Below are 23,076 nucleotides of genomic sequence, written 5' to 3'. Positions count from 1 at the left end.
CCCACAACTCTGTCTGCAAAGTCTCTAACTACGAACAAGACATCATAGCATAGTACGCTGACTCGGCTACACTCCAGGGCCAAATGGAGCTCGCCAACTTCGCTGGAACATCTTCTATAATAGCTTCAACTCATCTGGGTGTACCTGCGCGGCATGAAACGCAGCCCCCGAAGAAAAGGGGTCAGTACGAGCAATGTACTGAGTATGTAAGGCATGAATAATACCATAAGATCATAGTAAAAGAGGTAAAGTACAACATAGAGTAAGGAAATAATCTGTACCACTGTTTGCCTCTTAAGGCGGATATCTTACAAGATAACTTTACCTTTTTGAAACAACATGTAGGTATTTACAAGTAAACTGCCCGACCATATAGGTACGGTGTGACGCTGCCTGAGCACTCATGAGATAAAAGAGTAATCTGTACATCTGAGTGCCCCTTAGGGCAGATGCCATGCATGCTAGCTTTCTTTTAAAAAGAATATATAAATATTTGTAAGTAAACTGCCCGACCATATAGGTACGGTGTAATGCTGCCCGTCCAAGTAGGAACGGTGTGTAAACTGCCCGTCCATATAGGATCGGTGTGTAAGCCCGCGTCCGGGCCTCCCGCGTCCGGGGTATAAACTGCCCACTATAGTGGTGTGTCTGCCCGGCTGTCCATTGGACGACACGGTGTTATACTGCCCGGCCATGTAGGCACGGTGTTATAAAAAAATACATACATGATTATAAAGCATGCATGAGAGCCCAAGTGAAAGCTACAACTCTATCGGAGGGACGTAAGGTCGGTAACCTCCGATTACATTATGGAATGACCATGGTCGTTTTGTCTCACCTTGAAGGAACAATTTTTCTAAAATGAGACGAGCAATGAATAACAGCATACGTAAACCTACTCTGAAGACTCAAAAACAAGTTTCGGGTCAATCCGATTTAGTATAAGAAAGTTATGAGCGTTTAAAGTACAGAACTTTCTACGATCATTTCAGAAGCCATTTTTGGAAAATCATTCTTGTCATGGTCTTCTTAAAAATATTCTCATCCTTAATATGATCAATATCGTCGTAAAACATATCCATTGTTTTTGTCATAAAAGCTTACAATACCACAAACCTTTGTTTTGGAGAAATTCGAACATTTTTAGAAAACATTGACGGGTTATCGGAAAAGAGAATTATGCCTTGGAACCATAAACATCTAACTTTTGAAAAACAAGTAAGATATGGAAACAATTATGAAATCATAACATCGGGATCATGCCTTGAAAGAAAGGGACGAGCCTTAACATACCTGTTTCGCGTCCTATTAGCTACGCTTATTTGTCCAAGCTCGCTACCGCTAGTCTACATTCAAGAAGATTGACGCAATCATTAGATTCATCACCATATACTTGTATTAATCCTTCAAATGAATTCATTTATAATTCTGCCGAAATTTCGGCAGCATCTCCCCTGTAAATACACCATCCCCGAGAATCTAACTCGGCCAATTCAACAACAAACCCGAGAATGGAACTCGGCCACATTATCAACAATTATTTTAACAATACTACCATATTCATATTGATCCAATGCTACCCGAATCCTCCAACTTCAACAAAAGTATTAACCACACATTTTTCTCATTCTAGATTCATAAACCATATCAACAACCATGCATTAACAACATCATCCATACAATGTAAGAATCCAAGCTAGTGTCGCATTAACTTTCTTCAATAATTCTACAAATGATCACAAATTCATTTCAAGCCACCAAACCTTCACTCCACATCACTTAATCCATAACAACAACTAAAATATCAAATGGAATCGATTTACTATAACTTGCCAAACCAACCTCTATTCGGCCATAACAACCACGTACATACTTTCATGCATTTTTGATCCATTTCGATACATTACAACAACAACCAAAAGACTAAATAAAACTTGTTCATCATCACTATACAATACCACACATACACGGCCACACATAGCATGTACACGGCCACAACACAAATTCCATATTCTTATGATTTCATTCATTTTTCCATACCACAACATGCACAACCATCCGTAGTACATAAAAGAAGATTGAATCTTACCTTTTTCCCTTAGGTTTTCACTTGGGTATGATCATGAACTTGCAACAAGGAAAGGTTTTCTTGCTCCAACATTTATACCACGTTGAAGAGGACCCTTGAATTGGTAGGAATACTAGGAGAAATAAATTCTTTTTTGGATCAAAGTTGGAGACCTCACTTTTCCATGGTCATGGCTAAATGGCCTATCTAGTTCCCCTTCTTTGTTTTCTTTCTTTCTCCAAATTTCTTGAATTAAAATGATAACCTCTCATATGTATATATGTCTTCCACCACTTCTATATATTTATACTTAGGTCCCTCAAATAAAAATATGGTCACATGTCCCCTTCTCCATTTCTCTAGAATTTTCTTCCTTTTTCTTGAAATTTTCTTAAATAGTCAAAGAAGACTAATTTTCTTATAATAACCAAATGTGGCCACTTGTCTTATTATATACACTTTGGTCCATATCCATATTAAATAAAATGTGGACACATTCCTATATGGCACACGACCAACATGGCCTCTTTCAAGAACCTCCTTGAATATTTGTGAAATTCCCATTTTGCCCCTAGACTTCCGCAATATTACCATGAGCCATTTTGTGAATTTCCCTTTTTACCCTTAACCTTTCTCAATATTTCCATACTAATAATATTCATAAATAATGTTCATAACCCACTTGTACATTAAAATAGTTTTGGAGGATGGTCATTCCCTTAACTTTACCACGACTACTTTGAAATATCCAAATGTGTAAAATACGGGGTATAACATTTTACCCTTTCTAATCAATCTTATCCTTAATATCTCACAAGCTGTCTTAGTCGCAATTCTTCCTCCTCCGTACTCTTGTCTCAATCATACCACTACTCCTTTTAACTATAAACTCGTCTTAATTTATCCCTGCTTATCAATTCAGTCGACACCTCAATATAACACTCTATTGAGATTTTCCACCCTTTTCTACATCATCTCTTAGTATCACAAGCCCTTCTAAGTTATCCTAGCATTTCTTTTTATTATATCGATATCGACCTCATAATTACTATTACTATCAATTCAACAGTTAACTTTATTTCTCGAAGCCAGACCTGCAACTTGGTCAAAATCCTGCCATTACTGTTGACACGACTTTTCAAGACATATTACGAACTTATATCTCATTCTCTTTTTATTTCTACGAAAATTTTGGCAGAGTTTCCTCTGTGTTCCTTACTATCTCAAAACCTGCACGCAAAAAATACCAACAATGCCTCACAGGGCCAACATATATATATATATATATATATAGCATATCATAGCCACACAGGGCTCCCAATACCAACAACAGTATGATGAACTTACCTCGTATGTCCAACTCAAACTGTACTTGTTATACTTTTCTGTTTACTTTCCCTTTTAATCTTTAGCTGCATTTCAATCATACCTGCAACATTCATACCATATCTAATATATACCCTACTTCCCGTTACTTATATTTTTACTGATTTCTTCAGCTCCTCCTGTTCACACTTTATAACTGAACTTATCATCATTATATACATCCAATCCACTTTCTTACTATACTTACAATAACTTACCTTGATGATGATCGGTTCGCCATTCTGTATATCCAATTTCTGCTAACGTAACATCGATGAAATATCTTACCTCTGTAACTCCCAGTAGCATTATTTATCTTCTCTTGTCGACACCACGCTCCTACTGAAATCAAAGGTCAATATATAAGGAATATCATTTCATATCTCTTGGCTCTATCGCACTGTCACGACCCAACCCCGTAGGCCGTGACTAGTGCCCGAGTTGGACACTCATATCCCCTGTTAACTATAATCTTTTATAACCAGCATATTATGAACTTATTTGTATAAAAAGGCAGGACGTTATTTTAAAGCTGTCACAATTCTGTATGCCGTAGGCACCTGTCTCCTGAGGAGTTACGATCTTCAACAACAACATATATATATATCAACGCAAGCCGACAAGGCTGCCACTACACGCAACATCCCAAACATATATATATATGCAAGCCGACAAGGCTGCCATTACGAATGGGTACGCCCCAAGCATTAGTCGTATTCATACAACGCAACATCAACTATATACAGACCCACACATGTGTCCACAGACCTCTAAGAGTAATGACAGTATCATATGACGGGACAGGGCCCCGCCGTACCCCGAACAAACACATATATATACAACAAAAGGGAGTTATACCACAAGCTAGGCTCCGGAACAAAGGAGCACTCCAAAGTAGCTGAATAGATATCCTAGGCTGGCGGATCTCCGAAACGAGCGTCTGTACCTGCGGGCATGAACGCAGCCCCCCGAAGAAAAGGGGGTCAGTACGGAATATGTACTGAGCATGTAAAGCATGAAATATAGTAATAGACTCATACTGAGACAAGGTGTGTAGGACCCAATGCAACAAACAGAATTTCATAAAACTTGCCTTTGAACATATTTCATCTGTATCGTTCTCATATCAATATCAATATAGAGTTTTGTAACCAAGGCTGAATAATCATTCTGTATATAACATATATAACGTGTCCCGGCCCTTTAGTGAGGGACTCGGTAATTATAATCATAGCATCAAAACATAAACATATACGTGTCCCGGCCCTCTAGTGAGGGACTCGGTAATAAGGAATATATGCCCTCCTGGCCGCCATCTCCATATCATCATGTCAGCATATCATCATATCATCATCATATCATCATATATATATAACGTGTCCCGGCCCTCTAGTGAGGGGCTCGGTGAGTAATATAGTAAATATGCGCACGAAAACGTGTCCTGGCCCGGGACTCAGTAAAGGATATAGCGGTAAGCACGAGCAGAATAATAAGCAACCACATACATGCAAATCATCTTTTGAGACTCAATAGATAAGTAACTAACCAGCTCTAAGGTGTCAGGATAATAATCATATTCAGTTCTTTTTAAATCTCATTACAAGTTATAGCAAGGAACTTTTTAGATTTCATGTACATGTATCAATTTGACATGGTGTAACTTTTGATAGTCAAGTATGCCTCTAATTATGCAATTCTTTAAGAGTAGGAACTTCTATACATCATTCATTAGTCAATCATATAGTAGACTCGTGACCATAACATTACGGAATGAATAGAATCATAAGTCATGCTTGGAACTAGAGAGTAGAATTTACCCCAAGGTTCATATCATTTCTTACTTACGTCTAGGACATGCCAAAAGAAAGAAGGAATAGGCTTTACATACCTTTAGCGTTTAGTCGTATTATAACTTGTACTTGCTGCCCAATAGTACTTATCCTATATCAAGATATCAAGAGCTACAATTAGTCTACGAGGGAATTCAATATGTATTTTAACGTTAGCAATCCCTTTCCAACATTTAGACGACGTTTCGTTCGCATTCAAACCAACTAGTACTACAAGCTAATATTGTTAGTCATTCTTTCATGTATCATTCCGAACTTGTTTAAACATGACTTAAGGGAACTTTGGACAGTCCGTACATTACTTAAAACAGGCCCTTATCAACGGCGAAACAGCACACACAACATTACCATCTTCGCTTCGCAATTTTCCAACTTCAACTACAACGACAACAACACGTTTACAACATTGCTTATACGATTATTGGAACTGTTTTAGCATCATATTAACTCTTACAACAGCCCACAAACCATTTCAATTTCAACTTGAATCATTAAACTTCACTTTCACTTTACGTTCATAACAATAATCAACATTCAACATACACTAATTCACTCCTAACATCAAAACAGTCCACGGTTTGGACTGTTTTCCCCCTTCAACATGATTCATTTCTTTAACACCTCAATTCACATATTCATAATGCATACAATACACCACAATGTCCATAACAACAAAAATTAAAACATGACACAAAACATTCCACAAATTCCTCTAAAACAGCCCTCTACACGGCTTCATGTCACGACTCAGCCCAGTGGGCCGCGACTGGCGCCCTTCTGGGACACCCCAAACGAACTCACACCCAGACCATCGCAATCAGACTCGTCCAAACTCAACGTACGTTATTCAAACTCAACATTGTAATCAGACATCTACCGAACACTTATCCTAAGCAGTCGCCCGTACAGATCAGACAAATCACAAATCAGAAAGGATGCGGAATATACATCGCCAAATTTCACACACACACATCAGAAGGGTGGCGGAATGCACATCGCCCCCAAGTACATACACATACATACAAACTCAGAGGCCGACTTGGCCATAGCAGCGTACGGGCCGCTTAAGATCGCAAAACAGACTCACATACAAACACACCGGACCCACGACCCACAAATTTGACTACAGGCCTCTAGACAAAACAGAACCTAAGAACATAGGACGGGACAGGGCCCCGCCGTACCCACTCATCCAAATATACAGAATACAGACACAACAAAAGATATGTACCAAAAGTAGGCTCCGGATCAAAGGGGAGCTCTCCAACACAGCAGAATGAGTAGCCTAAACTGGAGGACCACCCAAACGAGTTTCTGTACCTGCGGGCATAAAACACAGCCCCCGAAGAAACGGGGGTCAGTACGGGAGAAGTACTGAGTATGTAAAGCAGAAGGTACAGAAATCACAAACACAGCTGGAGTCAGAAAGAACAAACACACCGACATCGCAAACAAAGCAAACCTGTGTGAGAGGCGAACGTACAAATGCAAATCAAATCATGTATAGGGTTTAGGAACGTGGTCACCCCCCGACGCTGGTGCCACAACACATCATAACTCCAGAAGTTTTCAAATCTCCGTACAATCTCCAGACACATCATATCACACACACATCACATCATCAGAACATATCAAATGCCATATCACATCATAACTCCATAAACGGTAACCGGCCCTATGGCGAGGCCTCGGAAACCGTAACACATCATAACTCCCGAATATATTATAGCGCGCACGATCACAAAGTCGGCCCGGGTACCGACGAACGAAGTCATAGCAGACAGCCCGAACAGAGTAGTGCAGAAACCATATGCATATCAAAAATAATTTGTCGGACTCAACATATAGTTTACATGTAGGTATAAACTGACGCCAGAAGGCTCGGAGTAGGAATCAGATTGATCAAAGTATGCGTATAAAAGTTACGAAGTTCCAAACTGTCAAATTCGCAAGAAAAACTGTTCAGGAGTCGTTTTCCGAAAATCTCACATCATTCAAAGTACAGAACGTACGTTAATGGCATAGGAAGTTTCAAACACATCCTTGGGTCATAAACAGACAATCGCAGATCATAACGGACACAAACGGACCAGACAAACCGAATAAGGGGAGCCTCGGGGCTCGCGGGCCCACCTCGGGTCAAATTGAGGCGGCGGACACAAATCACAGGCTTTCGGCTCCATAGAGCCATCTACGAAAGTTTCGAAGAGTTTCGGACACAACAGCACAAGTTATGGAGGTGCGAACATTCTTTTAACCAAATGCGACAAAAAGGGTTCAATCGCGCTGAGTGAATAGTGCTCGAACTTGAACCTCGATCCCCAAGAGTAGGATTATTCCCGAGGGGCCGATCTTAACCTAGTATGTCTAGGACATGCCAAAAGAATGATAGGTAGGCTTTACATACCTGGTTGGCGCCTTACGCTCCTCAAATCGCAATTCCCGTTTCGTCCAGAAACTACAAATGGTCACTTTTACCAGTTACTATTCATGAGAATTAACATTTTAGTCTTTGGGCTATATTTGGCTACCGAAATTTCGGCAGCACTTCCCCTATAAATCTAACACCCCCGAGACTTAGCTCGGCTCAAAATACAACAACAACAACAGCCCAAACGTCATTAAACCATACAAACCACAATCATACTACATTAACTTCAAAATTTCACTTTAATACATAAGTTGGCAAATTCTTGATTCAACTTCAAAATTCCAAATCTATTTCCACATTAGTCCATTCATTCACTCATTCCCAATTATTCAAACACACTACATACAAGTTCCAAACCACATACAAACATCCCCAAAGTTCACTACTTTCCAATTTTCATTCAAAACACCAAAAGTTACGACGAACGTTCTAACTTGCGTCGTTTCATTCCAAATTCGTTATCATCAACCATAAATCTTATTTAAGGTCTTTAGTGTCATAAATATACTATGATATACACAACTATACCAAATGTATACGCTTTCCGATAACGTCCGAAATTATTTTCTAGCACCAACTCAATTCTTTAATCGATCCTTTACGACATAAAGATCACAACAACACATTATTCAAACTAAACAAGATAAAATTCTTATGGCTTGCACCACATGGAACTCACGGCCAAACACACCCTTTTTACACACACACACCATGCACAAACACAACCTCATCCCACAATCTTCACACTAATCCAATCACTAACACATATATATCCATTTCATAACATTAAAACATAAAAATCTTACCTTTTTCTTGAATTTCCGACTTGTCGCAAACGTCGCTCTTTCTCCAAACTACTTGTATCACGTCGGAGAGCGTCTTGAGTACTCCACAACTATGTAAAACTTGAGATTTTTGGATCAACAATCAAGCTTGGAAATTTTTCTTTCTTTTTCTCTCTAATGGCCGAAACCCCTCTTTCTTTGTGTTCTTGAATTTTTTGATTAAATTCTTGATAATTCCAAGTGTGCTTGATATATATCCACTCATAGGTCATGTGCATAGCACATGACCTTAATGAAATGGGCTTGGGCTTGCCCCCCCTTGGCCGGCCTCTTCAAGGACTTGGGCTTCAATTCCTTGTTGTCCAAACTTGGCCCAATTCGTGAAATGTCCCGTTTTGTAATTCCCGAAACTAATTTCTAAAATTCCAAATTTACCCTCGGCCTTCCCCGAGGTCTTGACATCAATGATTTCATAATCAACATGAGCATAGCAACTTGAATCAAATTATTTCCTCAACACACACAAGTCTTATTTATTTCTTGATTTCCCGTTATACGAAAATACGGGACATAACACTTCAACACCACTACAACAACTTCATGATTTTCATCTATTTATCCACACTACAACACATTCAATTCATTCTCAATACATGTACAAGAAGATTAAGCATGATTTCATTTAAGTCTACAACACACGGCCCACTTCAACTTCAAGAAAAACAGTCCAATACCAACATGCAACATCATAAACATTCAATTCACCAGAAAACACATGAGAAGGGATCAATTCTTACCTTGTTACTCAACACTTCAATCGGCTTGCCCTTCACTTTCACTTCTTGAATTTTAACACTTGTTCTTGCTACCCCAATGAATGCTACACGTTATTATGCACCTATAAGGGAGGTGAATTGCTTGAAAACTGATTTTTTTGGATCAACTTGGAGGAGGGTGTTCTCGGCCAGCTTGTAGCCGAGAGCCTCTCTCTCTATCACTATATTTTCTACACTTTGTAAATGTTGAAATGAGCTAGTTAGTTGATAATGAATCAGAATTTTGCCTTATATATGAGTTGCAAGGGTTGGACAAGTGTCCCACTCAATATTTGGGTCAAATATTCTTTGACCATCCCACTAAACCACACGGCCAACTATGGCTATTTTTAACGGACTGATTTAGTTTTCCAATCCCACTTAATAATCTAATCATGGTTAATTTAGTCCCAATTATCCATTAATGCTTCTATACCAAACGAAATTTGTAGGTAACTTGTGACTTGAAACGAAACCGGAAGTTAAAGTCTCTACTTCGTATCTTAAATAGTCTTGTCTTTAACTTGTCGCGTTTAGTTTAAAACGTCCCAATGTATGAAAATATGGGATATAACATCCTCCCTCTCTTTAGAACATTCGTCCTCGAATGTGGATTCTATCCCGTCGGGTTCTATAAGAGTCTTGGGAAGGGTTTTCCCTATCGCTAACATATAGATTGAGCAGACAATTAACACAATCAAGCAAGGGGGTTTAGATTACCTTTAGGTGTGGAAAACAAGTGAGGATATTTCTTTTTCATCTCCTCTTCAGCCTCCCAAGTCATCTCCTCCCTATTATTGTTCCGCCACAACACTTTAACCGAAGCCACGTCTTTAGTTCGCAGCCTCCTGATTTGTCGATCAAGTATGGCTATAGGCTGCTCTCCGTATGATAGCTCCTCTGTTACCTGGACATCATCTGCCGGAAACACCCTGGCAGGATCTCCTATGTACTTCCGAAGCATTGACACGTGCAAGACCGGATGTACTGCTTCTAAATCCGCTGGTAGATCTAACTCGTAGGCAACTTGGCCTACCTTACGGATAATCTGATAAGGTCCAATGTATCTCGGGCTCAACTTCCCTTTCTTGCCGAATCTCATAACACCCTTCATGGGTGACACCTTCAAGAACACCCAATCGCCAACCTGAAATTCCAAGTGTCGACGTCGATTATCTGCATATGACTTCTGCCAACTCTGGGCTGCCAGTAACCTTTCCTGAATAAGCTTCACCTTATCGACAGCCTGCTGAACCATATCTGGGCCAATTATCTTAGTCTCACCAACGTCAAACCAGCCTATAGGGGATCTACACTTCCTGCCATATAGAGCTTCGTACGGTGCCATCTGAATGCTAGAATGGTAGCTATTATTATAGGCAAACTCGATCAGCGGCAAGTGATCATCCCACCTGCCCCTAAAATCAATGACACAGGCCCGTAACATATCTTGTAGCGTCTGAATGGTACGCTCGGCCTGTCCGTCAGTCTGAGGGTGAAATGCCGTGCTGAGACTCACCTGTGTCCCCAATCCCTCCTGGAAGGATTTACAGAAGTTAGCTGTAAACTGGGCCCCTTTATCAGAGATAATAGTTGTGGGAACCCCATGAAGTCTCACTATCTCCTTAAGATACAATCTGGCATAATCTTCAGCTGAATACGTAGTCCTGACTTGAAGAAAGTGGGCTGATTTTGTCAATCTATCAACAATAACCCAGACAGAGTCATATTTCCGTGGAGTGCGAGGTAGACCTGTGACGAAATCCATATTAATTACCTCCCATTTCCAGGTCGGAATCTCCATCTCCTGCAGTAGTCCTCCAGGCTTCTGGTGCTCTATCTTGACCTGTTGGTAATTCGGACACCGGGCCACGAATTCTGCTATGTCGTTTTTCATACCATTCCACCAATACAAACACCTAAGGTCATGATACATTTTTGTTGATCCTGGATGAACAGAATAACGAGCATAGTGTGCTTCCCCCATAACCTGTTGCCTTAATCCTGCAACCTCAGGTACACAAAATCTGTCGCCGTATCGTAGTACTCCGTGAGATGAAATCTTGAATGGGGTCTCGTCCTTCTGAAATGCTGTATCTCTGTAATATACAAGAATAGGATCCTCATACTTACGTCTCTTCACCTCTTCTATAATAGAGGACTCAGCAACACCTCGCACAAAAATGCTACCGTTATCAGAATCAACCAAACGAACTCCAAGACTAGCTAACTGATGAATCTCATGGACTATTTCTTTCCTCCCTGGCTGTACGCCTACCACACTGCCCATAGATTTACGGCTGAGTGCATCTGCCACAACGTTAGCCTTTCCTGGGTGATATAGAATATCGACATCATAATCTTTCAGCAACTCTAGCCACCTCCTTTGCCGCAAATTCAGCTCCTTCTGCTTAAAGATATACTGGAGACTCTTATGATCTGTATAAATATCAACATGCACGCCATATAGATAATGTCTCCATATCTTCAAAGCATGTATCACCGCCGCCAACTCCAGGTCATGTGTAGGATAATTTCTTTCGTGCTTCCTAAGCTGTCGGGAGGCATAGGCTATAACTCTTCCATGTTGCATTAATACACAACCTATCCCATCACCTGAAGCGTCACAATAAATAACATAGCCATCTGGCCCCTCGGGAAGAGTTAGAACTGGAGCTGTAGTCAACTTATCTTTCAATAGTTGGAAACTCCGTTCACAAGCATCGGTCCACTGAAATTTAGCTGCTTTCTGTGTTAGCCTTGTTAAAGGCGCTAAAATTGAAGCAAACTTTTCTACAAATCTCCTGTAATACCCTGCCAGCCCCAGAAAACTACGTACCTCAGTAGGCGTCGTAGGTCTAGGCCAAGTCTTGACTGCCTCAATCTTTTGCGAGTCTACCCGAATACCGTCTGCTCCAACAATATGCCCCAGAAATGCTACTGAAGTCAACCAGAACTCACATTTAGAGAACTTAGCATATAATTTCCGATGCTGGAGGACCTTAAGTACTGTCCTAAAGTGATCCGCATGCTCTTCTTCCGATCGTGAATAGACCAGAATATCATCAATAAATACAATCACGAACAAGTCAAGAAATGGCTTAAACACTCTGTTCATTAAGTCCATAAACACGGCTGGAGCATTGGTCAACCCAAAAGACATCACTTTAAACTCGTAATGTCCGTATCGGGTCCTGAAAGCAGTCTTCGGAATGTCTGCTTCCTTTACCCGCACCTGGTGATAACCTGACCGCAAGTCTATCTTTGAAAAACATTTAGCACCCTGCAACTGGTCAAATAAATCATCAATCCTGGGGAGGGGATATTTGTTCGTTATTGTTACTTTGTTCAGCTGCCTATAATCAATACACATCCGCAGCGACCCATCCTTCTTTCTTACAAACAATACCGGTGCGCCCCAAGGTGATGTACTGGGCCTAATGAAGCCCTTCTCTAATAGGTCTCTCAGTTGCTCCTTCAATTCTTTCAATTCTGCAGGTGCCATTCTGTAAGGAGGAATAGATATAGGCTGAGTATCTGGCAATACATCTATAGTGAACTCTATCTCGCGTTCAGGAGGAAGGCCTGGAAGTTCTTCTGGGAATACATCTGGAAATTCATTAACCACTGGGACTTACTGAAGAGTCGGTACTTCTGCTTTCAAGTCATGCACACGAACCAGATGGTAAATATAGCCCTTCCTAACCATTTTCCTTGCCTTGAGGTAGGAAATAAACTTACCTCTCGGCGATGTTGTATTCCCCCTCCATTCTATAATTGGTTCCCCTGGAAACTGAAATCGAACTACTTTGCCTCTGCAGTCAACATTAGCATAACAAGAAGCCAACCAGTCCATCCCCATAATAACATCGAACTCATTCATGTCTAGTTTTATCAAATCTGCCTTGGTGCAGCGATTACATATGACCACCGAACAGTGTTTATACACTAGTCTTGCTAAAACAAAATCCCCTACTGGTGTAGCTACCTCGAATGGTTTTATAGATTCATATTTTATCCCCATTTTACTAGCAACAAAAGGGGAAATATATGATAATGTGGAGCCTGGGTCTATCAATGCATATACGTCTCGGGAGAAAATCGATAGTATACCTGTAACCACATTTGGCGACGCTTCCTGATCCTGTTTGCTGGCTAAAGCATATATGCGGTTTGAAGGACCGCCAGAACTGGAAGCCCCTCCACAGCCTCTGCCACGGCCTACTGGTGTCGGAATACCTTGCCCCATACGGCACATAGCCACCGAAGAGGAAGAACCAGCAACTGATCCCGTAGGCTGAGCTGCGCCACCTGCACCACCCCCAAATCGACACTCCCTCATAGTATGGCCCTGACGGCCGCAAGAGAAACAAGCACCAGTAATAAAACGACATTCCCCTGGATGGCGTCTGCCACATCGAGGACACGGAGGTATAGGTGGTCTCATCTGGCCTGTATTCCTGTGCATCTGGGAACCTGAAGTCATGGAGCTTTGACCAGCTCCCGAATACCCCGTGCTATCACACCTCCTACCAGTAAATTGTGGAGGTGCACTCTGTGTCGGCTGGGAAGGATATCTACTATACTTCTGTTGGGGCTGCCTGCCCCGAAAGTCACCAGAAAAGTACCCAGCTGATCTAACTCTCTTACGCTGACCCCTGTCCTGCCTCCTATCAAATCGACGCCCTCTCTGTCGATCCTCAACCCCCTGGGCGTATGCCTGCACTCGAGCGATATCCATACCGGGCTGAGAAGCCATTGCCATACAACTATCAATCAAGTAATTATCCAGCCCCATTACGTAACGATGCACCCTATCTGCCATGTCAGCTACAATAGTGGGCGCGTACCTAGCCAGTGAATCAAACTCGAGGCTATAATATCGAACACTTCTGCCATTCTGCCTCAGGTGTAGAAATCTGTCAACTCTGGCTCGCCTCATCTCCGGAGGCAGAACGTGACCCAGAAAAGCCTCCACGAACTCATCCCATACTGCTGGTGGAGCATCCTCACCCCTGGACAACTCCCAGGACTCATACCAATTAACTGCCACATCACGCAACCGATATGAAGCCAATTCAACCGACTCAGTCTCGGAAGCTTTAGTCACCCGCAACGTACGCAACATCTGTCGAATAAACTCCTGTGGATCCTCCGCGGGCTTCGACCCAAAAAATTCTGGGGGGTTACAAGTCAAGAAATCACGGACCCTCAAACTATCGTGTCTGTCCGCATAATGACCTCCTAACCCGCGTCTGCGAGCCTGTCCCGATACCAACCTGGTCCATAACTGTACTGCGTCACGCATAGCCCTATCCTCCGCCCCTGGCTGGGGAGCTGGAGGCTCAGGTGCTGGAACCTCAGGAGCTGGTGGTAAATCTGTCTCCTGACCTGCAGCTGCTGCTACCCTAGGCTCCTCTGATAATGGTGGTGTAGCGGAGCTCGCTGACTGAAGCCTAATCTCAGGCACATATTGGGAATAAGCCCTAGAAACCCTCCAAGTCTGACTGGTCTCTCCAACTACCGACTTGCCCTTCTGGGCGGCTGTCGCCTTCTTTGGAGGCATCGCTGTAAACATAACAATCTATTAGGGAAAGATTATCCTGATAATACAGCTCTATCGCACGATCTAGAATGAGAAGGAAAGATGACATCCTAAATGTCCTGTAGCTTCCTGTTTATAAATGTGGTGCACAACACATCGATAAACAAGACTCTACTCGACACGGTCTGTAGACACTCCGAGGAATGAACCGCTCTAATACCACTTTTGTCACGACCCAACCCCGTAGGCCGTGACTAGTGCCCGAGTTGGACACTCATATCCCCTGTTAACTATAATCTTTTATAACCAGCATATTATGAACTTATTTGTATAAAAAGACAGGACGTTATTTTAAAGCTGTCACAATTCTGTATGTCGTAGGCACCTGTCTCCTGAGGAGTTACGATCTTCAACAACAACATATATATATATATCTACGCCAGCCGAAAAGGCTGCCACTACACGCAACATCCCAAACATATATATATATGCAAGCCGACAAGGCTGCCATTACGAATGGGTACGCCCCAAGCATAAGTCGTATTCATACAACGCAATATCAACTATATACAGACCCACACATATGTCCACAGACCTCTAAGAGTAATGACAGTATCATATGACGGGACAGGGCCCTGCCGTACCCCGAACAAACACTATATATACAACAAAAGGGAGTTATACCACAAGCTAGGCTCCGGAACAAAGGAGCACTCCAAAGTAGCTGAATAGATATCCTAGGCTGGCGGATCTCCGAAACGAGCGTTTGTACCTGCGGGCATGAACGCAGCCCCCCGAAGAAAAGGGGGTCAGTACGGAATATGTACTGAGCATGTAAAGCATGAAATATAGTAATAGACTCATACTGAGACAAGGTGTGTAGGACCCAATGCAACAAACAAAATTTCATAAAACTTGCCTTTGAACATATTTCATCTGTATCGTTCTCATACCAATATCAGCATAGAGTTTTGTAACCAAGGCTGAATAATCATTCTGTATATAACATATATAACGTGTCCCAGCCCTTTAGTGAGGGACTCGGTAATTATAATCATAGCATCATAACATAAACATATACGTGTCCCGGCCCTCTAGTGAGGGACTCGGTAATAAGGAATATATGCCCTCCTGGCCGCCATCTCCATATCATCATGTCAGCATATCATCATATCATCATCATATCATCATATATATATAACGTGTCCCGGCCCTCTAGTGAGGGGCTCGGTGAGTAATATAGTAAATATGCGCACGAAAACGTGTCCTGGCCCGGGACTCAGTAAAGGATATAGCGGTAAGCACGAGCAGAATAATAAGCAACCACATACATGCAAATCATCTTTTGAGACTCAATAGATAAGTAACTAACCAGCTCTAAGGTGTCAGGATAATAATCATATTCAGTTCTTTTTAAATCTCATTACAAGTTATAGCAAGGAACGTTTCAGATTTCATGTACATGTATCAACTTGACATGGTGTAACTTTTGATAGTCAAGTATGCCTCTAATTATGCAATTCTTTAAGAGTAGGAACTTCTATACATCATTCATTAGTCAATCATATAGTAGACTCGTGACCATAACATTACGGAATGAATAGAATCATAAGTCATGCTTGGAACTAGAGAGTAGAATTTACCCCAAGGATCATATCATTTCTTACTTACGTCTAGGACATGCCAAAAGAAAGAAGGAATAGGCTTTACATACCTTTAGCGTTTAGTCGTATTATAACTTGTACTTGCTGCCCAATAGTACTTATCCTATATCAAGATATCAAGAGCTACAATTAGTCTACGAGGGAATTCAATATGTATTTTAACGTTAGCAATCCCTTTCCAACATTTAGACGACGTTTCGTTCGCATTCAAACCAACTAGTACTACAAGCTAATATTGTTAGTCATTCTTTCATGTATCATTCCGAACTTGTTTAAACATGACTTAAGGGAACTTTGGACAGTCCGTACATTACTTAAAACAGGCCCTTATCAACGGCCAAACAGCACACACAACATTACCATCTTCGCTTCGCAATTTTCCAACTTCAACTACAACGACAACAACACGTTTACAACATTGCTTATACGATTATTGGAACTGTTTTAGCATCATATTAACTCTTACAACAGCCCACAAACCATTTCAATTTCAACTTGAATCATTAAACTTCACTTTCACTATACGTTCATAACAATAATCAACATTCAACATACACTAATTCACTCCCAACATCAAAACAGTCCACGGTTTGGACTGTTTTCCCCCTTCAACATGATTCATTTCTTTAACACCTCAATTCACATATTCATAATGCATACAATACACCACAATGTCCATAACAACAACAATTAAAACATGAGACAAAACAGTCCACAAATTCCTCTAAAATAGCCCCCTACACGGCTTCACCACCACTACAACAACTTCATGATTTTCATTCATTTATCCACACTACAACACATTCAATTCATTCCCAATACATGTACAAGAAGATTAAGCATGATTCCATTTAAGTCTACAACACACGGCCCACTTCAACTTCAAGAAAAACAGTCCAATACCAACATGCAACATCATAAACATTCAATTCACCACAAAACACATGAGAAGGCATCAATTCTTACCTTGTAACTCAACACTTCAATCGGCTAGCCCTTCACTTTCACTTCTTGAATTTTAACACTTGTTCTTGCTACCCCAATGAATGCTACACGTTATTATGCACCTATAAGGGAGTTGAATTGCTTGAAAACTGAGTTTTTTGGATCAACTTGGAGGAGGGTGTTCTCGGCCAGCTTGTAGCCGAGAGCCTCTCTCTCTATCACTATATTTTCTACACTTTGTAAATGTTGAAATGAGCTAGTTAGTTGATAATGAATCAGAATTTTGCCTTATATATGAGTTGCAAGGGTTGGACAAGTGTCCCACTCAATATTTGGGTCAAATATTCTTTGACCATCCCACTAAACCACACGGCCAACTATGGCTATTTTTAATGGACTGATTTAGTTTTCCAATCCCACTTAATAATCTAATCATGGTTAATTTAGTCCCAATTATCCATTAATGCTTCTATACCAAACGAAATTTGTAGGTAACTTGTGACTTAAAACGAAACCGGAAGTTAAAGTCTCCACTTCGTATCTTAAATAATCTTGTCTTTAACTTGTCGCGTTTAGTTTAAAATGTCCCAAAGTATGAAAATGTGCGATATAACACGCACGATCTAGAGTAAGAAGGAAAAGTAACATCCTAAATGTCCTGTAGCTTCCTGTTTATAGATGTGGTGCACAACACACCGATAAACAAGACTCTACTAGACACGGTCTGCAGACACTCCGAGGATGAACTGCTCTGATACCACTTTTGTCACGACCCAACCCCGTGGGCCATGACTAGTGCCCGAGCTGGACACTCCTATACGTACCTGTTAGCTATAATCAACCCGAAACTAAACATCATATGGAAACTTATAAAAACAAAACGTCGTCTCAGAACTGTTACATATATACATCAAGGTAACTTGTCTCCTGGGGAGTCACAATTAATCAAGCATGACATAATACGCAAGCCGACAAGGCTGCTTCTACATACGGGAACATCCCAAAATATATATATGCAAGCCGACAAGGCTGCTACTACATACAACATCCCTATATATATATATATATATGCAAGCCGACAAGGCTGCCACTACGTATAGGAACGTCCCAAATATAAGTCATGTTAACACAGCCGAACAACATCTGTACACAACCCACACATATCTCTACAGAGCTCTAAGAGTATCAACAGTGACATATGACGGGACAGGGCCCCGCCGTACCCCTGGATAAACTTATATATACATCAAAAGGATCTGTACCAAAATTCTAGGCTCCGGAACAATGGAGCACTCCAAGACAGCTGAGTAGAAGTCCTAAGCTGGAGGATCACCAAAGCGAGTATCTGCACCTGCGGGCATGAAACGCAGCCCCCCCCCCCCCCCCCGGAAGAAAGGGGGTCAGTACTGAGTATATAAAGCATGAAATACATTAAGGAAGATCACAATTGAAGTAGAGATTCCAGGAGACAAGTATGATAATCAAGAAATCACTGTACCTGTGCCTTACGAAGCAAAATCATGCATATCATTATCATATACCATACCCGGCCCATTATGGGACTCGGTGAATAAAGTCGTGTACACGTATACCATACCCGGCCCATCATGGGACTCGGTACCATAATCATATCATCATATCATCATATACCGTACCCGACCCTCTAGTGAGCGACTCGGTGAACAATGCAGTGAAACTGTGCACGAATACATACCCGGCCCATCAGAGGACTCGGTGAAAGATATAATAACAGCGTGCACGAGCAGAGTAGTAAGTAACCATATGCAAATCAAATCGTCATCTAAGACTCGATAGAATAGATAGAATGAACTAACACTTGAATATCAGGACAATAATCATATCAAGCATCCTTCGAATGTCACAGTGGATTATATCAAAATAAAACTTCAGGAATTATAGACATGTACCAAGATAATGTGAAATAGCTTATGGAAGTTAAGAACATTAGTTATCGTAGAGTCTCTAAGGATAGGAGCTTATACATACCGACTACTAACCAACAAATAGAAGACTTGAGAGGCAGTAGCTCAATCACCTTAAGAGTTCTAACATCAAGAAGTGAATAAGGATCATGAATCACACTCGAAACTTATGAGTGGAATTATCCCAAAGTTCATATTATACGTCACTTATATCTAAGACATGCCAAAAGAAAGAAGGGATAGCTTTACATACCTGTTATAGGTTAACCGTAACCAAGTTCGCTGTGTCGCCCCTTTAGCCTATTTAATATGAAAGTAACGCTATCGTTAGTAAACTATACTTTCTAGATTATAAACCTACAACCAATCACTTATAGGAATCATTCTTTAGTTCACACTTTCTTGGTTAGGATTTTTGTTAGTTAAGAACTTAACGGAAATCAGGCAGCATTTCCCCTATATGACTCGCCTAACCCGAGCTTCCAATTAATCTCCTGTTATCACAGCAATACCAACAACAATAGTAATAGAATATTCATATCAAATCCAGCCCACAAAATAATTCATAACAACCACCAAACAACCCACATGATAACAATAATAATTTATCCGATTTCCCGCAATTAATTTCGTAGTTCCCGTCTCACAATTTAACTATGCCCTGGACGAATTTAAATATATCTAGTAGAGGAGAATTCTTACCTTATTCTCCAAGAAATAATCTTCTTCCACTTTAATTCATATTGAAGGAAGCCCGAATTCAACCACGCGACAAACGGAACAACGAGATCGAAGCGATGCTCAAAACTCGAATATTGTTCTTGAGAAAAAATTATACATTTCATCTGTAAAATGCAACATCAAGTTGCTGCATATGAAAATAGCAGTACATTGCTGCTATAAAGGGAAATCATCATTGTTGCTACTAAGTATTTGGATGCTGCACATCAAGGGTTACTAAAAGAGAAAGAGGAAAAAGATCCTTCATTGTTTTCTCCGTATAGTTGCAGCCAACTTTTCTTATGAACTCTTTTAATTCTAGACAATTTTTGTATATGTTTATATCTAATAAGAGAAATGATCTCTCAAATGATGCCATATAATTATTGACCGTGGGGTCCACATCCTAGCAAGTTAAATCTCATCCTTTCCAATATGCCACTTACTGTCCATTAAATGCATAGTCACTTTGTTACTTTTCTCACATGGTGACACGTGGACATGTTGTCCCCTCACCAATTATCCAAACATAGCTTTAATTAACTCTTCTATCTCCCACTATAATTCTCCATTTAACTAACTACGCGCATAATTAATTTCTTGATCTCAATTCACTTAAATAGTGATAATTTTTAACACACTTCCGATACCCAATATCATAATCATGTGGTATAACTTTAGTCCATAGCCTCTTTATACGCACCAAAAATATATAATTTCCAATCACCGTAACCACAATTTTAAATCTTAAATCATTTTAGGACCCTCATCCTTTTATTCACCGATCTCTTTATTTGCATAGTTGTGTATGATCAAAACTCTCCGGTGCCAGCGGTTCGAACCATAGCTCAAAAGTACGAGTATAACATTGATAAACTTATACTCTCTAATTAGCTTAACCTCTAACCTTCACAACACTTACTTATCATTCGTTAAGCGTCACATAAATACTTATAACCTCAAAAATTAACCTTGCCCTTGAACTTATGTCGATTAACTTACGACAAATCAACGTACAAAAGTATAGGATGTAACAAAAAACATCTATAAACTCCTGCCAAATCGGGGGAGGTGTATTTTTCTTTCTCGAAGATATCCATTATACCATAAAACGGCGACATCCCGCAACCTATAGGAGGCAACTCTACTGAATCCATATCGGAAGCATGTATTATTCCCAACGTTCTCAACATTTCATCTATAAAACCTTGCGAGTCTTCATTCGGCTTTGACTCGAAAAAATCAGGAAGATTCAAACTCATAAAATCTCGAGCCCTTGCACTAGCCGCTCACTCACCTGGACCCGCACCCTGCCACTGAGCTTGAGTAGCAACTAGCTAGGGCAATAACTAAATAGCTTCGGTCATCTGCTAGCCCGAAGCACCCGGTGGAGGAACTAAAGGCTTTGGAGCTTGAGCTGAGGCCCCTTCATGCTCCTCTAAAACAGGTAGAGTGTGAGAAGTCCGAGATGGAGCCTCATTATAGGACTCACCCTCCTCTCTATTTATCGGTGGTTCTTGTTCAATCTGCCTTCCTGTCGCAGTCTTGCCCTTCTGGGCGGCTGTTGCTTTCCTTTTCATTAGCATCGCTGAAATCATAACGCACCATTAAGGAAAAGAGAAATCTTAAAATATAGGTCTATCGCACGATCTATGAAGAAGAAAGACGATCAATATTCCTAAATGCCCCGCAGCCTCTTGTTTATAAGTGTGGCGCGCTTCACACCCATAAACAAGACTCTACTGGACCCGGCTTGTAGACACACCCTAGGACAGAACTGCTCTGATACCACTTTTGTCACGACCCAACTAGAGGGCCATGATGGGTACCCGGAGCTGGCTACCAAGCACCACTTATCATGCTAACTATCACACCCATCCTGAACAGATATAGCTTCTCAAAGACATACTTACTATGAAATGATCACCAAACATCTCCCAAGAACATGCATATATACATAGGCCCATAAAGCTACAAAATGATGTACAAGGTATATGCTAAAGAGGTCATATAATATCTATTACCCACACATGAGTATCTACGAGCCTCTAACTGAAATACTGATATCATAAGGACGGGACAGGACCTCGCCATACCCATTATGTACACAAATGAATATACAATGAAGTGCCCAACTCCAGAGTAGTGGAGTGCTCCTGCAAATCTGCTGAATAAAGCTCCTAAGCATCTGTGTGGTCTCCCTGTCTACCTGTAGGCACGAACACAGCGTCCATAAAAGAAAAGGAAGTCAGTACGAACAATGTACTGAGTATGTAAGGCATGTAAAATAACATAATAGAGAACTAAGAGATCATAAGATAAAGAGATAACCTGCAACTGATTGCCTCTTAAGGCGGAGTCAGGCATGCTACTTTTATAACAAACATCATCATATCATGTATACATATATATAAGCTGCCTGACCGTATAGGTACGGTGTGATCATCACTAGCCCGCGTCCGGGGTAAACATCTTAAGCCGCCCACTAGTGGTGTCTGCCCGACCAATTAGGCACGGTGTAATCATCACCATAGCTACCCACTACGCTTATCATAGTGGTGACTGCCCGGCCAACTAGGCATGGTGTAATCTTACATATAAATAATATGAAGCATTCATGAGTGCTCAAGTAAAAGCTATAACTCCATCGGAGTGACGTAAGGTCGGGAACCTCCGATTATATTATGGATCTAACATCGTCGCTAGGTCTCACCTTGAAGGAACCAATATCATAAGGTGATACAACAACAAGAAATAACATCAATAAGATCGTGAAATAAGATTATCAACTCATAATAATCATTATCATAGGACATGTCTTATCTCTAGCTCATAAGGAACTCTTGATAATCTTAGACTTTCAACTTTGGAATATAAGAAGGTCATGGAAATGTTAGAAAGAAAATCATAGTAGAGGAGTCATGCCTTTGAATGGAAAGGGACTA

This window comes from Lycium barbarum, chromosome 1 (genome assembly GCF_019175385.1).
Source record: "Lycium barbarum isolate Lr01 chromosome 1, ASM1917538v2, whole genome shotgun sequence".
Taxonomy (NCBI): domain Eukaryota; kingdom Viridiplantae; phylum Streptophyta; class Magnoliopsida; order Solanales; family Solanaceae; genus Lycium; species Lycium barbarum.
Note: the sequence above shows the minus strand (reverse complement) of the source record.